The following is a 13,328-nucleotide window of genomic DNA, read 5'->3' on the forward strand; positions in this document are numbered from 1 at the left end:
CTTTATTGTTTATACAATGATGCCTGAAAGAGTCTAATTGTTTATAGAAGTCAGGCTGGGAACTGCTTTGGAACTGCTTTGCAACTACCTTTTACTTTTCTCTCAATTGTATGCCTTCATGGCCTTTTCTTTAAGCCATGCTTGAACTAAACTCCCGACATCACCGCCCACAGGACTTTGAGGAAATTGAATATGCCGAGATGTGGAAATACTCTTGTTCGGGGTTATACCCAATCAGAGCTCTCAGATGCTCAGCAAACCGGGGCAAGGAGTGGGAACCACTGGACAACCTTGCACCTCCCTACCTTGTCCCTCCACCCCAGCCCGCACCAGCCCAGGTACCTCTGATTCCTGCATTGCCTCCCGAGGCATCGATCCCGCAGGGACAGGCTTCGGCACCACTGCTCCCACTGGAGCTGACTGCGGTGCCTTCTCTCCCACGTGGGCAGGCAACAGCGCCTCTGCTCCCATGCAAGCAGCCCCAGCCACCGATCCTCCCCAAGACTGAGGAAAAACAGGTATTTTTCCCAAAGAAAGCCAGCTCTCCTCTGGCCTATCAAACGAGGCAGAGAATGAGGAGGGCAACCACTGAAGACAGTGATGATGAGGAGGAAAAGCCCGGTCTCTCCCCTTTACAGGAAGTACTGACGGCTCTGGGAATTATCGGCTTCGTACATGCACCGATAGACACCGGGGACGTGAGGGCTTTCAAGAAATAAATGGGCAAATTAATGGACGATCCTTTGGGGGTGGCAGAAAGACTAGATGAATTTCTAGGAACCAGCACCTACACATACGAGGATCTCAATGTGATCCTGAGGTCACTGTTCAACAATGAGGAGAGAGAAATGATCAGACAAGCCACGATCAGGGACTGGGAAAACAGGAATCCCCAGGGGGAGTGGGGAGATCAAAGGTGGCCAAACCAAAAGCTGTCCTGGAGCGCCCAGACGGAGGAAGGGAGACAGAAAATGATAAATTTGAGAAATGTGATAATACAAGGTATCGGGGAGGCGGTGCCGAAAGGACAAAATATGAGTAAAGTACTCAGGGAATGTCAGGGAAAGGACGAGCCCCCCACGGAATGGATGGAAAGGCTCTGAAAGAGCCTGAGAATGTATTCCAGGACGGACCCCGACTCTCCAATTGGGGTGGTTTTGCTGAAAACTCAGTTCGTGGCAAAATCATGGATCAAATGATATTTCAGGAAGATTAGGGGTGTCAGGGGCTTTTCAGTTTGGGGTCCGAAGCACCTAGGGAGCCCTTGATAAAATTGAGAGTGGGACCCCACAGGCAGGAAATTTGGTTTTTAGTAGATTCCGGGGCAGAACGGACCACAGTGCAGCAGTTACCGTGAGGATGCTCTCTGAGCGATGATACAATGATGGTAATTGGAGCAAAGGGGGAACTTTTTAAGGTTCTGATTATAAAGGATGTTGAAATAGAGACAGAAACTAAAAAGTGTATCGGAAATATGTTATCAATAAAAGATGCAGACTTTAACTTGCTGGGACGGGACTTGTTGGTGGCATTGGAAATTGGTTTATCAGTGAAAGATTCCCAGCTCAAGGTGAGGTTGTATAAAATCAGCACCCAGGATGAAGAGAAAATTAATCCAAAGGTTTGGTATGTCCAAGGGGAGGCCGGGAGGCTGGACATCGAGCCAATCCACATTGAAATTTAAAGGCCAGGGGACCCCATTCGGGTCAAACTCCCCATCTCCATGGAAGGGTGGAAGGGACTGAAACCAGTGATTGACGAATTGATAAAGAAAGGAATGCGGGAGCCGTGCATGTCCTGGCACAACACCCCAATTTTGGCAGTGAGAAAGACGGACAGTAGCTACAGACTAGTGCAGGATTTAAGGGCTGTGAATCAAAGGACTAGGACACTGTTCCCCATGGTCTCGAATCCTTACACCCTGCTGAATAACATCTCTCCCAAGGACACGTGGTACAGTGTGATTGATTTGAAGGATGCTTTTTGGACCTGTCCTTTAGCAGAGGACAGCAGAGATTACTTTGCATTTCAGTGGGAAGACCCAGAAACGAACAGAAAGCAACAACTCAGATAGACGTTGCCTCAGGGCTTCGTTGATTCCCCAACCCTTTTCAGGCAAGCACTCAAACAGGTGCTGAGTCACTTTGTACCAACGGAGGGAACAAAATTGCTACAATATGTAGATGACTTGTTGATTTCAGGTCCAAGGGAGGAGGTTGTGAGGACAAGTACCATTGAACTTTTGAACTTTTTAGGGGAAAAAGAATTGAAGGTGTCAAAGTCGAAGTTGCAATTCACAGAGCCTGAGGTCAGGTATTTGGGACATTGGTTACCCAGAGGGAAAAAGAAGTTGGATCCTGAAAGGGTGGCAGGGATTATTGCCTTACCACCCCCACGGACAAAAAGAGAAGTTAGGCAACTTCTGGGGTTGTTGGGGTATTGCCAGCAGTGGATTGAGGGATACAGCAAGAAGGTGAAATTTTTGTATGAAAAACTCACCACGGACAGAATGAAATGGACAGAAAAGGACAAGGATGAATTCAGGAGAGTCGAGGAAGCGCTCACAGCAGCACCAGTGCTGAGTCTCCCGATGTGAGATGGCCATTCCAGTTGTTCGTGGATGTGAGCAACCATACGGCATATGGTGTGCTGACACAGGACTGGGCAGAGGTCAGGAAACTGGTGGGTTACTTGTCTAGGCTTTTGGACCCTGTTAGCAGGGGCTGGCCCACGTGCTTGCAAGCGATTGTAGCTGTAGCATTGTTGGTGGAGGAAGCCAAGAAAGTAACTTTTGGAGCACCTTTGGTAGTATTTGTACCACACAATGTGCGGGGCATACTACAACAGTAAGCAGATAAATGGCTCACTGCTGCTAGATTGCTGAAGTATGAAGCCATTTTGATTCATTCACAGGATTTGGAATTCCGGACAACAACTGCGCAAAACTCGGCTCAGTTCTTGTTTGGGGAAGCTTCGGAGGAACTCGTTCACGATTGCGTGGAAGCGGTCGAATTGCAGACAAAGATTAGGGAAGATTTGGAAGAAGAGGAATTAGATGAAGGGGAAAAATGGTTTGTAGATGGCTCAAACAGGGTGATTGACAGAAAAAGGAAGTCAGGATATGCAGTCGTGGATGGGCGAACAGGGAAAGTGATAGAAGCAGGCCCCCTGAACGCGGGTTGGTCAGCACAGGCTTGCAAACTGTATGCAGTTCTGAGAGCCTTGAAAGGACTGAAGGGAAAGAAGGGAACAATTTTTACACACTCTAGGTATGCCTTTGGGGTGGTTCACACCTTTGGGAAAATTTGGGAAGAAAGGGGGTTGATCAACACATGCGGACAGGGACTGATGCACGGGGAATTGATCCGGCAAATTCTGGAAGCGATAAGGGAGCCGGAAGAAATTTCAGTTGTCCATGTGAAGGGACATCAGGCAGGGATGCAATTCCGGACCCGGGGAAACAACTTGGCAGACCAGGAGGCCAAGACCGCGGCACTGATGACGGTAAGTACCCCGGAGATCGAAGGGATCAAGGCCCCAGATGACCCTCCTCAGCTCTCGCCAAAGGAGATTGAAAGTTATGAGAAAATTGGGGGGAAACTGGAAGAAGGTAAGTGGAAACTACCGGATGGGAGAGAACTAGTCTCTAAAGGTTTTACCAGGAGAATTTTGAGGAGACTGCACCAGTGAACACATTGGGGAGCTCAGGCCCTGGCTGAACAGTTTTTGAAATTTTTCAGGTGCAGAGGAATTTAGAATTGGCCAAACAACAGGTACAAGGATGCCTGATCTGTCAGAAAATTAATAAAACCAAGGCCAGACAAGCGATCCTGGGGAGTCGCCCCATTGCGTACCGACCTTTTGAGAGAATTCAAGTTGATTTTACTGAATTGCCTAAAGTGGGAAGGTTCAAATTTGTGCTTATAATAGTAGACAAATTGACCCATTGGGTGAAAGCTTTCCCCAGTCCAAGGGCAACGGCTCAGACTGTGTCCAGGAAATTGCTGGAAGAAATTGTGCCCTGCTATGGGGTGGTGAAGTACATTGACTCGGATCAAGGGACTCATTTTCCTAGAAAATTATTAAGCAGATGGCAGAGGCACTAGGCATTCGGTGGGAATACCACACTCCGTGGCATCCCCAGAGCTTGGGACAGGTTGAAAGGATGATTCAGACCTTGAAAGCACAGTTGTCTAAATTAATTTTAGAAACCTGGATGTCCTGGCTGAAATCCCTCTCTCTGTCCTTGCTTAATATCAGGACGATGCCTCATTAAGAGACGGGGCTCTCACCCTTCGGGATGCTATATGGGATGCCATACAAGCACAGGATGCCGGTGGGACACCTCAGATGGAATGACAGCCAGATTCAACCATATTTGGTAGTGACAAACAGAAATTTACAGGAACTGAGAAAACAGGGGATACTATCTCAGAGCGCCCCTCTGGGATTTGCTATCCACAAAATTCAACCAGGTGACAGAGTGTTTGTGAAAGTGTGGAAGGAGGTACCCCTCTCTCCTCACTGGGAAGGTCTCTTTCTTGTGCTCCTGACAACAGACACGGCCATTCGGACGGCGGAAAAATGTTGGACACACGCGTCCAGAGTGAAGAAGGTCAAACATCAGGAGGAAGCACCCGAGTGGAAGGTCACTTCTTCCCCAGGTGACCTGAAAATCAAACTCCAACGTCCTCACAAATGACCGATGGTGGGTGAACGGATAGGTTGTATACTGTCAGACTGTGTATGCTATCCGTTTGTACACTTTAAGTGTGAATATTGTCAGGGAATTTTTGTAATACATTGCAGAAGGGGGCAGAGGCCAAAGGGATTGTGCACTCAGTGTCTGGAAGAGGAGCTTGAACTGACTGACTGTTTTCTAGCCCTAGCCACAAATTTAGGAATATTTGAATTAGATTCACAAGAGTGGTTCCACATTTTCCAGAATGGGGTGCATGGAAAACTCAAATCTAAAGCAGAGATTTTGGATTTGGAGAGTCGGAAATCAATCAAAGTACCGGGCAGCTCAGATGCTGTCAAGATCTCACGGTGGGGCGCCTTTAAGAGGAGGTGTGCGGCAAGGTCCGAGAATGTATTCCCTGAAGAATACTCCTACTGCCGCAAAGATGGTCTTCCTCGCCACTGGTGGCACCCCAGGGGGCGGAGGCAAAGGCAGAGGAGTACGCCTGGTGGGAATCCTGCTTGGCCTGAGCCTAGCCATGTGCGGGACACTGAGTCCGCACATTGAGACCCCGATCCATGACGTAAATGAGATTTCCGTGGACGGGTGCAGTAAATGCGCTCAGATAGTCCCAGTCAAGCAAAGGGACAGGGGAACCACAGCAAACCAAGCCCCAGAGGAGTGCATCAGGGAGTCTGGCAGGTACTGTATGATAAACGGCACTCAGGTCAAATTATGCAGATCAGGCAAAGAGATCTTGTGTATAGATCCGAAGGTGGGGATGCAGAACGAGCAGTCAGACAAGCACCAACATCAAATACGGAAAAGGAATGTAGAACTAATGTCAATCCCCATTTGCAATCAATGTAATCAGACAATGTGGGTTGGGGGAAAGACAGAGTCAATTTTTGTAGCATATCACCAGGTGAATCCATTGTGTTATGACAATTCGAGACTGGGGATGTGTGATGAACGGGAAAATGTACTGGGTGGGAAGAAATATGAAATTTGACAACAAATTCACCCTAAGCAGAGAGTCGATCATATTGGACTTAGCACAGGCAAACAATGATAGGGTCTGCCTGCAATATGATAGGGTTGTCTATTTTGGGAGAAACAAAGATGGAACAGATCCTGAGGGAAAGATGAGGGAAATTACTCAGGAGCTGAAAAGAAGGGAGTCAGAACTTAGGAAGAAAAGAGTGGAACAAGAAAGATTGAAAACTCTGGGAGAGAAGTATGAATTGCTCGAGAAACAATACGCTGATGGGGAACTACCTTCCCCAGACCAGAACTTATTCATTGATTTAATGCAGGAATTTGCCACAGAATTGGGATTGTCAAATTGATGGATTTGTGGGGGGCTGAAATCGGCAGAGAAATGGCCTTGGAAGGGTGAAGGCTGGGCTCCGGAACAGCTTTTGAAATGGGACAACCCAAGGGTCTCAAAATTGGCACAGAGACCAGAGGGATGGGTGTTGGAGCAAAGGGTGATTGGAACAATCTGCATCAGTCGAGAGGGGAAAGAATATACCAAAATGGTGGGATACACTCAATGTATAACTACTCTGACAGTAAATTCAAACAGCAAGGGCAAAGTCTGGTAACCAGAACCTCCTACAGGGTACTGGAGTCAGAAAAACGAAACAAATTGTGGATGGAATAGACAAATAGGACTTTGCTAGGTCAAGAGTCCTGGAACCAATCCTTTCCAATCCTTGGCGGGTCTGAAAAAATATTGGGGAGACCCAGGGAAAACTAACATCAGATGGAAAGCCCCAGATGAAATTTATTGGATCTGTGGAAAGAAAGCATACAGTGAGTTACCCCCAAGGTGGAAAGGATCATGCACTTTGGGCATGATCCAGCCAATCTTCTTCACTCTCCCCCAAACAAAAAGTAACATACTAGCGGCTCCTTTGTATGAGACCCTGAGGAGGGAGTGAAGAAGCCTGAAGAAAATGATACCTGTCATAAGTGGCAGGCAAACTTAGGGGGAGGAGGAGTGGCCAGCAGCAAGAATAATTTATTATTATGGGCTGGCCACATGGGCTCAGGACGGAAGCTATGGATATAGGACTCCAATTTATCTACTGAACCGGCTGATCAGGTTGCAGGCAGTGGTGGAAATTGTGTCAAATCATACTTCAGAGGCCCTGGATTTACTAAGTCGGCAGCACACCCAGGTACGAGCATTTGTGTACCAGAATCAAATAGCTTTAGACTATTTGCTGGCCAAAGAAGGGGGAGTGTGTGGAAAATTCAATGAATCAGAATGTTATTTTGAAATTGATGTTTATGGGGAAACCATAAGAGGATTGGCAGCCGAAATTTAAAAAGTGGCCCACGTCCCAGTTCAAAAATGGAATTCAATCTTACAATCATCCTGGTGAGACAGATTATTTGATGGGGCCTGGTGGAACAAAAAAATATTCTTTGTGCTGTGTTCAGTAGCAGGAATCCTATTTCTCCCATGTCTAATTCCTTGTTTTATTAGACTGATCCATTCCATGGTACAGGGTATGCAGATAGCTATAGTACCCATGGACCTGCGGTTGGCTTCCGGAAACAACACATCCAAGACCATGAGCCTGGGAGAGAGGAAGTGTGCAAGCAATGCTGCTGAAGTCTTGGCAAAATTTGAAAAATGGGTCAAAATGAATGAGAACAATTATATTGGTTTTCAGGGAATCCCACAAGGAGAACATGGAATAAGAATTTAATAAAGTTTTCTCTTTGTAGGAGACCCTTAAAGGTGGAGGGTAGAAGTAGGAAATAAATTGATATTAGTAATTTTGGGATGTAGAGGGAGCATGAATTAATGTGGTGATATTAAAGGGGAGGGATCGTAATATATGTTAGAAATAATTCATGCTATCAAAGAATGTATTTTATAAAGATTGCGAAACCCAAACGAGTCTCTGACCACAAGCAGCCCGAGAGGCGGATGTCTATTCAAACTCCAAAATTCCTGGAGTTGGCCAGAGAACAATCGGCACTTTAGCCCAAGAATAGACACACCCAATGCGATGATCACCGGTATCTCAAGTCATCGGAAACCGCCTAAGAGCGATCATCGCCCTGTGGATAACATCAATCAAGATAGACAAAGTCGCCAGGAACATACACGTGAATACATGACTTCCCGGGATTCGATCAACGCTGGCTATCAACCAGGAGACGGCCTTTGTCCAGCTCTGCACAGTGAAAGAACCTGTGGGGGCCTGAATATATGTATTGTTATAACAGCAATAAGAATACAACAACTGAAATGTAGTGAGAGTCCTATGTATTAGATAAGTGGGTCCTAGTTACTCCAAACAAGCTACAGCTGCGAAGTCCTTAGTTGGGCAGCAGCTGTAGCTTGTGAAGGTAACTGGAATAAAAAGGGGTGGGTCGAGAGCCCAGGAGGAGCGCCTGAGAAGCTACGAAGAACTGTGCCGCAGAGAAGAACAGCTTGGTAGAAAACCAGCAAAACAACAGTATGGGTGGGACTTGAGAAATATGAAATAATAACAAGATAACAACAAGAACCAACTATGAATGTGAAGAGTTACAAAAGAAATTGGGACTCCTTCGCCTCGAGCACAATAAACTGTATAAAACCTTGTCGCTAGAAGTGACTCTCGTGAACTTGTGGGGATTTGATGTGATAGAGGTTGGATCCAGGTTCACCCAGCGCTGATCCCGGGCTCAACACTGTCTCTTTGGCTGTGGTGGTTTTGAGGACCGTATTTTGGTTGCACAAAAAGATAAATAAATCTTTTAGCATTTTTTTATAATTTGGCTTTTCGATTGATCATTTATAACAATCGGTTAGGAGTAAGTTCCGGGATATATAAGGAAAATGCTTAAATAACCACTGTACAAAATACTTCCACTCCTCCTCTGAAAAGCAACACTTTTCTTGAAGAAAAGACTTTTTAAGGTAGAGGTAAACTTCTTGTTGTGCGTTGGTGAGTGTTGTCTCCATCTTAGCCCAGTCTCTTCCCAACACCCGAGAGTACAAGGAGGAAGGAACTAAAATTTCAAACTCACCACACTGGGATAAGAAAATTCTCAGGGTGGTCTAGTGCATATGTTTTTCAGGAGAAGAGGTCTCAGACTAATCCGGAGGCCCCACATTCAGGGCACCATTTGTTGCAGCCTGAATTGCTGCTAGTAAAGTTCAAGGTAAAGAAGCAAAAAAGGCTTTTGCATAATATCCATAGATGTTTAATTCAGCCGCGTGGTGAGAAGTTCTCCTCTCAGGCACACACTTTCCCCAGAGGCCCCCAGGGCTGACCTTGGTCTCTGGGCAGTACAAAGGTGAGGCCCAATCAGGGAAAAGGGAGGGAGTGGCTCAGGAGCACCTATGTTCCAGCATAGGAACAGGGGAAGGAGCCAATGGGGTGTAACTTAGGAGAAGCCGCTCCGGGGCCTCCACAGCCAAAGAAGAATTTTACTTGAACTTTGTGATAACCTTTAATCATTGACATAGTAAAATATCTGCCCATTGGCTATTGAAGCCCCTTACTCACAGACGCCTCTTCCCCATAGAGCACAGGCAGTAAAATACTTCTGTACTGTATCTTTAAATGGAGACAAAGCCAATGGCTATAGCTTTAGATTGTGGGTATAGGGGAAATGTTAATTTTTCACTGTTTCTAGTGTATAAAAGTGGGTAGCTGGCATACTGAGGGTGTGCTGGCTTTGTGAATTCACCACCTAACATCATTCTTTTACAAACCTCCTCACTGGCAGAACCTGAGACAAGAAAAAAGTCCTTGACTTAGAATAAACACAACTTAGCATAAAACTAAAACATTGGTGTGTTATCAACACCATTCTCATTATGAATCCAAAGCACAACACTGTAACAGCTACTGAGAAGAAATTAATTCCATCCCACCTGAAACCAGGACACCCCCATACCCCCCCAGTTAGGGTTATGAGTCAGCAAAACAGTTTGCAAAAGCTGATACATTCCTTCAAGATTCTTTTCGTATGAAACAACAGATCCTTTCCAATTCAATAAATCCTCAGTAGTAAAAGGAACATGTACATAGACAGGTGTCCTTTCTATTCCTACAGCCTGTCTTAAGGGGCCTGTATAATTGGACACTCCCCTCTTTATATACCAGATATAGGGCTAAAATCCTCACTTCCCCTTTCTGCCCTCTTGTCCTGGGTTGACTATATGATGCTTTTATCCCAAATCATCTCATTCTGTTTATGTTGAATAATAAGTTTTGTACCTTTAAGAGTGTTCCAGAGAATGAAGGGGGGGAGAGAAGAAGCGCGCAGTTTGTTTTCAGACACTGCACTCCATTCCTCCACATTCCTGGTCCTGGACTGTGTTGTCTGTGGATGAACAGACAGCAGGACAGAGCTCTCCTTTGCTTTTGGTTAGTTTAGCTAGCTGAGGCAGAGAAGTTCCCTGGACTGTTTTTTTTTCCTTTTTCTATTGACCTCTTGAAACTGCTCTGGACTGAACACCCAGGAGAGCACCGGCAGCTGCACCTGTGGCCCACCGGGCCAGGCCTGGCCTGCGACAATTCCAGCACCAGAGGGACTGATCAGAGACTGAGTGAGCTGAGCTACAACCCGGGGTTTTCTCAGTTTGTCATCTCTTTTAGAGTGGCAAGGGGTCTCATTGTTTGATATTGTTTTGGTTTTATTGTTTAATAAACAGTTTTTTTCCACCTTTCTCCAAGGAGGTATTTTTTCCCTCCCGGACCAGTGGGGGGGGAGGGGCTGATTGGATCTGCTTTTCCCACCGGAGCTCCTTTGGGGGATTCTTCCCCAAATTTGCTCTAAACCTGGACAAATACACCTCTTTTGTTCCCTTAGGAAGGAGGTGGCACACTCTAGGGGCCATTCAGAGGAGCTGTTGGTACCAAAAATTTCACATCTTCTTCTTCCCCATCCTCCCCACAACATACAATCCCTTTTCTCCTTCTTGATACATAGCATTAACATATCTCCTCCCAATTTGCCTTTTGTCTGACTATTTGAATCTCTGCAATTTCTTAAAGCATCAACATAAAAAGCCTCATCCCATTTACCAGGTCAGTGACTAAACAACATCAACCGTAAGATAATATTAAACTTCATCAACACGTTTTCCCTATCCTCCAATTTATAAGGTGGCCATTGCTGATAACAGTATCTCATAATTTTATATTTCATCATTGAATCTCCCCAAGCTTATTCCAATTTTTCAAAATACAACCCAGAGGGCTACAGGGGGGAATTGTGGACTGGCTCAATACCACATTTAATAATATTTAAGTTACCCATTTCCTTTACCCTTAGGTCCAGACCTCCAATTGTTACATCACTCTGACCCCACTGATAGATTAAGGCCCACTGCTGTGTTCTCATGTGGCTTATAAACTGACGCCTATAAACTTATACCTTTTGATTTTTTCCCCCCTCTTTGGAAGTAATGAAATATGATACCAGTCCAAGAACTCACCCCCCTTTTACCCTTGCTCAAATATATCTGAAGTGTTACACCTTGGATTCTCTTACCACCTCAACTCTGGAGAGGATTTGGTGGAGTCCCTGATCAACAGGTCAGTGTGCACTGGCATCCTGTCTGATCTGATTCTACATTGCCTTAAGATTTAGGTGGAATTTGGTTGACTGGAAAAAAAGAAAGACCTGATCATTTCCTGCATTAGTCCCGCATTTCATGCAATAGCCAAATATCCATATAAGTCAGCATTGCCATTGAATGAAGCCATTAGATTTCTCTTGCCCTGTTTTCACGCTTGCACACCATCTTCTTTGTACTGGGCTAAAAATCCATAAAACACCATAATGCTGCTAGGTTTAAAACTTTCAGTTGCTGCTGGTGGTTTGTCTTTTAGCCTGGATCAGTTCCTTGAGGTACAAAAGAGGAAATGGTGCAGGGATAGAAAGAAGTGGGGATGTGGGCAGTGGGGTGTCATGGAGGGGTATATATGCTTGTTTAAAGCATATGAAACTTCAGCCATAGACACAATTCTGCTGATGGTCAGCAACAGGTCTCTTTGGAACCAGCTGGAGGAAGGTCAGATGAAAACATAGGAAGAAACCAAGTAAAGAACACAAGACGAGGAAGCTAAGTTGTTCCGCATTTGAATATAACAATGAAAAAAACTTACTGTATTCTCTTTCTTTCTTCCATGAAGGAAGCAATGGCTTTGTCAAAAATAGTAAGGAATAATAAACAAGGGAGGAGGGAAAAAAAGGGAAATTCTAAACTGTTTGGGACAGTGGAAAACAATAAGTGTTTATAGAAAGCCTGATACAGCTGCAAAAGATGCTTAAAAAGGAAAATCATATTGATATATTTATATTGATGTGGTACGGTGACCTTTACTGGCCAATAGGTGCCCACCAAGCTGTTCTATCATTCTTCCTCTATCAACAAAACATACAGAAAATACAATAGAAAAGCTCATGAGTTGAAATAAGGACAGTGTGATCACTCACCAATTACCATCATGGAGAAAACAGACTCAACTTGGGGAAATTAATTTAATTTATTGCTAATTAATAACAGAGTAGGACAATGAGAAATAAAAACAAATCTTAAAACACCTTCAAAGAATCATAAAATATCCTGCATTGGAAGGGACCCACAAGGATCATTGAGTTCAACACCTGGCCCTGCACAGGACCATCTCCAAGAATCCCACCACATGCCTGAGAGCATTGTCCAAACACTCCTTGAAGTCTGTCAGGCTTGGTGCTGTGACCACTTTCCTGGGGAGCCTGTTTGAGTGCCCAACCACCCTCTGGGGGAAGAATCTTTTCCTCATATAAAGCTATTAGAGTGCTAGATATATCTGTTTTATAGTGGGGTAACCAAAACTGCCCCCAGGACTCAATGTGAGACCACACTAATGCAGGAGTGGGACAGTCACCTCTCCTGACGGGCTGGTGATGCTTGGCCTGATGTCCCCCAGGACACAGTTGGCCCTCCTGGCTGCCAGGGCACTGCTGACTCATATTTAACTTTCTGTCCACCTGAACCCCCAGGTCCCTTTCCACAGTGCTGCTTTCCAGCCACTTGTTCCCCAGTCTGTTCACACATCCAGGGTTGTCCCATCCCAGGTGAAGAATCTAGCACTTGTCTTTCTTAAACTTCATACAGTTTGCATATAATGCCATTCCACCTGCCTTTTCTGCCCTGCGTATCTCCCCTGAGAAGCCTGTAACCATCTGCCATGGCACTCCAATCACAGGACTCAACCCACCAGGTTTCACTTATGCCAATGATGTAAAATCTCTGGGACTGAGCCAAAGCTTTGAGCTCACTGAATTGGTTCCTCATGCTATATGCAATAGTGTAGAAACATTTCAGGTGTGGGTTGTTGTAGCCAACACCTTGTGAAGCAGATTGAGGGAGCCCATTAGTGCTTGTTTCCTCAAGTTTTGACACACTCTCCCATCCCTTAGCACTGCCAAACCTGGTATTCTCCTCTCCCCCTTCCAAGCTAGTTTAAAGTTCTGTCAAAGAGCCCCCCTACTCCTGTGCTAGAATCCCTTTTCCCCTCTGAGAAAGGGGCATCCCATCAGGTGTCAGTAAAACAGGTGTTTAGTAGATCATCCCATGGTCAAAAAACATCAAATTTTTCTAATGACACCAACCTCAAAGCCACGTGTTGATCTG

The sequence above is a fragment of the Melospiza melodia genome, chromosome W (assembly GCF_035770615.1).
Source record: "Melospiza melodia melodia isolate bMelMel2 chromosome W, bMelMel2.pri, whole genome shotgun sequence".
In the NCBI taxonomy this organism is placed as follows: Eukaryota; Metazoa; Chordata; class Aves; order Passeriformes; family Passerellidae; genus Melospiza; species Melospiza melodia.